This window comes from Fukomys damarensis, unplaced genomic scaffold (genome assembly GCF_012274545.1).
Source record: "Fukomys damarensis isolate Sample0158 unplaced genomic scaffold, DMR_v1.0_HiC HiC_scaffold_38, whole genome shotgun sequence".
Lineage (NCBI taxonomy): Eukaryota > Metazoa > Chordata > Mammalia > Rodentia > Bathyergidae > Fukomys > Fukomys damarensis.
Window position 1 is genome coordinate 16634200 of NW_022900950.1, and position 4849 is coordinate 16639048.

A 4849-nucleotide genomic window follows, 5' to 3' on the forward strand; every position below is an offset into this window, starting at 1 on the left:
CTCAGTTTCCAGGGAGCTGGTATTATGGTCTTGCATCTCATAGCTTGCTTTATAAAAATGTTCTCTAATGTACTTGGTAGATTGGTTTTTGTACTCTCCTATTATGTATATTATTGAAAGCTCTTATGATCAAATGTCTTGACCCAAACCAAGAGGAGTTTACTGTTGAAAAATAAAAAGTAACTATAAAGAGTGTGATATAAAGTTCAAATACTGGTATTTAAATTTCTTTGAAGTAATTTCTGCCTCAGTGATTAAGCAAAAGAAGAGATGAAGACTTATTTAGGATAAGAAGCCTATTAATGTGAATCATTAAAGTAATTATATACTCAATATTCTACTTTTATAGTTTGAAGAGGGTTTTATACTCCTTTAAAAATTATCACATCCACTAGAATAAGTTCATATAAATAAGCTAATTGTACCCCATATTTGTTCATTTACAAAGCTCTACAGGCTTATAAAGCACACTAAACTAACATTTTCACCTTTTATTAAGGCAATTTTGTGAAAATAATTTAATACAACCATGCACAATTTCTTCATGACCTTTCCACATACACTTATTACAAAAGAAACATAAAAAACTGTATTTTATAAAAAGCCACCTCAATATCAGAAAATAGTAATGAAATGTTGAAACAAGTTTACTTTTTAAAGGATGCTCTTTCCTTATGTCAAATTCCAAGTGCTACTTGTCATCTTTAGAACCAGTTTTGCTTAAATGCTTTACAACATCAGCCCAATTCCAACCAAAGTTCTTCTTTGTTTGTGTTCTGTTTTATCTGACAGCTTACACTTCTGAGCTTTTGGAAGCTGTTCTTTTTTTTTCTGTTTTTCTTACTTGATGGGGCTATCCTAGGAGTTTCAACTGAGATGATATTGCTCATGGATGTTGTAGAATTAATAGGATGGTGATTTTCCATGAACTGCTTTTTATTGTCTTTGGCGTACTCAAACAATGTACAGGTCAGAGCAGTTCCAAGGTTAACTTCCACTGCTTCCTGTAACTTTCTGTAACTTGGGTGATATATTTTGCTTTACAGCTGATGATATGGTATTGTTTAAAAAGGTACTCAAATATATAATTGGAGGTGTCTGGGGATATGTTTCTGTCCACGAAATCTCTATTAAGAAGGCTTTGGGATCACTGCTTTCCCCTACCCTATATTGAAATGAAACTGGACTTAATTCCAACTTTCGTCTCCTTCATAAATAGAATGTAATGTTTCTAGTTCCATCTCCTGGTTCTCCTTGGGGCCCATAGAGACCGGTGTCTTCCTCCCAGGCAGAAAGAGCTTATGAGTACCTAGAGAAAGCACAGTGACCCCCAAGGCCAGGCATCCCTTTCTGTGCCTCTCCTGCGAGGTAAGGCAGCACCCTTTTCGCAGAGGTAGAGGCAAGATCAGGAGCAGCCCTGAACCTCGTCAGCTTGAAACCAGGGATGGCAAGCCATGGGCCGGGGGACCAGGAGACGCAAGTCACTGAGGTGGTGCATCCCAGCATCTCAAAAAATGGTTATTTTATATTGTATATTAGGTTATACTTGAAGCTATTTCAGGTTTTACATTAAAACTAATTGTCATATGAAATATTATTGGGCTAGAATTTTTTATGATGTATAAGAAATATTGAGATGAGTAAATATTTTTGAATGAATAAAGCATTTTATTCAAAATTCTTTAAAATGCAACTCTTCAAAGCTAACTAAATTTGCAACTTCTTAATTGAATTTTGTTATATTAAAAGTTTTTAAATATCTTCCTTTCAAAAATTCGACAGGTACCATCTAATCACAAGCATAAGAAATATTTTACCTACCCTACCTACTTGAAAATCATTTAAAATTTCATGGGTCACATTCTTTCCTCAGATCTATTTTCTGTCACTCCACTGAAGGAAGTGGAAATTTAGCTAAAATACCCAAAGGCAAAACTTAGAATCACATTTGCAAACATATTGACTCTTTCTGATTCATGTCTTATTGAGAAATTGAACATTTAAATTGGCAAGGGTTTTCTGTAATAAAATATTTGAGTTTGATGCCACTTACACATATAGGGAAAAGAAGAAAAATAATGTTTTGCTCCAAGCAGCTAGGTTGGAGATTTTGATTTTATTTCTCATGAAAAAGAATATATAAAACTGGAGAATTAGAAACCTGCACATTTTGCACTACTGAGATTGAAACCTAAAAAGGCATTGCAATTGCATGAGTAAAACATTTTTTATAGAATATAATAACACTCGAGCTCCAGGAGACTGGGAGAAAAATGGAAAGAAAACACAGGAGATGAAAGAGGAGGATGTATGTGAAATGCTGTACCCAACAACCCAAACTAAATTAACCAAATATTTTTAATATTAACTCATATTATATCATCTCTATATACTCATTTTGTGAGAATTAGGACAAAGATTTGAAGTATTTCTATTTATCTGGTGTTGACCCTATCATTTCAAAACAGTGGAACAATGTTGGATTCCTAGGCAAAATTAAATATCACGTAGACAAATTTCTCCAAGGGTTGCTGCTTGTTATGCATTGCTACTATGGCCACCAGAGTTAGAGTGTAAAAGCACAGATAGGAGACATTCAATTTTGTTGTACTTAGTTATTTTTTAAATATGGAAGACATCATACCTTGAAAACTAGCTTAAAATATAAGTACTATCATTTCACTATTTTAGATTGACAAACATTTAAAAATAATGTAACTACAGTAGTATTGTTGAGCTGGCTAAGTGCTGTATCCGTCATTTCAAATATTAATCATGTCTTTTTGTTGGGAACATTTCAAAATCCTAATAGCTATTTTGAAATATACAATTAATTGTTGCAAGTTATAGTTACCTTACTATACCATGGGACACTAGAAATACAAGTTATTTCTCCTGTCCAGCTGTATCTCCATACCAGTTAACCATCTTCTCTCCATAAACTAATTTCTCTTTACTTCCAAAGACTTGGTTATCACTATTCTACTCTGCAACATCAACTATTTTAGCTACATATATAAGAACAGTATTTATCTTTCTATGCCTGTCTTGTTTGATGTAACATAGTGTTCTCCATGCTTGTCCATGTAGCTGAAAATGACACTATTTTATGGTTGAATAATATTCCACTGTGTGTGTGGGTGGGGGAGAGAGAGAGAGAGAGAGAGAGAGAGAGAGAGAGAGAGAGAGAGAGAGAGAGAGAAAGAGAGAGAATCTCACTGTAGTTTAGGCTGGCCTGAACTCACTATGTAGTCCAGATTGCCCTCGAACTTGCAGCAATCATCCTGTCTCAACCTCCCAAATTTTAGGATTAGAGTCATGCATCACTATACCAGGCTTCATCAATGTTTTATAATTTTCATTGTAGAGTTCTTTCACTCTCTGGGTTAAATTTAAACTGGTTTTTGTGGTTACTGGTTTTTGTATGCTGGTCTTATATACTTCAACTTTACTGAATTTATTCCTCCTAACAGTTTTGGGGTCAAGTCTTTAGTTTTTTTTCTAAGAACATGTTATCTGCCAAGAGGGATAGTTGGGCTTCTTCTTTTCCTATTTAGAAACCCTGTATTTCTTTCTCTTGTCTAAAGGCTCTGGCTGGGACCTCTAGTACTATGTTGTAATAAGAATGTTAAAAGTGCATATCCTTATCTCATTCCAGAGTTAAAAAAGACATTTTCAACTTTTCTTCATTCAGCGCACTCTTGGTTTATTGCATACAACCTCAGTTTTGGTGAGGTATACTTTTTCTCTATCTAATTTGTCAAAAGTGTTTATCATGAAGGAATGTTTAATTATATCATTTTCTCTGCATGTATTAAGATGATTATATGGTATGTTTTTCTTCATTCTGTTTATTGATCTGTTTCTGCATCCATAAACCATCAAGGTGCATAATCTTTTTGACTTGCTATCAAGATTCAGTTTATTTATTTTTGCAACTATGCTCATCAGAGATAGAGATCTGTAATTTTCTTATTTTTGTGTTGTGTCTTTCTCTGGTGTGGTATCAAGGTAATGCTGGTCTCATAAAATGAGTTTGGAAGAATTTATTTTCTTCCAGTATATACATACATACACACACACACACACACACACACACATATACATATATACATATACATATATATGCATATACACACACATATATACATATATATATGCATACACACACACACATACACACACACACACATATTTGTACCAGGGATCAAACTCAGGACCTTACACTTGCAAGACAGGTGTGGTGCGCCACTGAGCTAAATTCCCAGCCCCTGGTTCCTTTCAATTTTGAGGGAATAGTTTGAGAAGAATGAGTTTTAGAGCTTCTTTAAAAGTTTGGTAGAATTCATTGAAGCCATTATTTATGGTTTAATCTCCCAAATTATTTGTGCTCAGAAATTTATTAATTTCTTCTATATTTTCCAATTTGTTTGTGAATAATTGTTCATAAGAATCCTTAATGATCCTTTGGAAGATTATAGATTAGTTATAGTGTTTCTTTTCTCACCTCTGCTTTTGAATATTTTCTCTATTTTCTTACTTAATCTAGCAAATATTCATTGATTTTCCTTAGTTTTTCAGAAAGCTAAATTTTGGTTTTATTGACCAATTCTTTCAGTCTTAATTTCATTTCCATTAATTTTATTTTATTTTGAATTTTGTTTTTCTTGCCTTTGTAGCTCCTTGAAGTTTTTGTCAGGTTCTTTGAATTACTTCCATATGTTTGAAACTGTAGATGCTTATTGCTATACACTCACCTCTCAGTACTGCTTTTGCTGTATTCCTTAGGTTTTGGTTTTGTGTTTCCCTTCTTTTCATCTTTCATTTACCTTTTAATTTCTTTATTGGT

At 33.4% G+C, this 4849-nt stretch overlaps 1 pseudogene; it reads right to left on the reverse strand.

Annotated features, from left to right (window-relative positions):
* Positions 1–691: 691 nt before the first annotated feature.
* LOC104853105 lies at positions 692–1265 on the reverse strand (annotated as a pseudogene).
* Positions 1266–4849: the final 3584 nt, after the last annotated feature.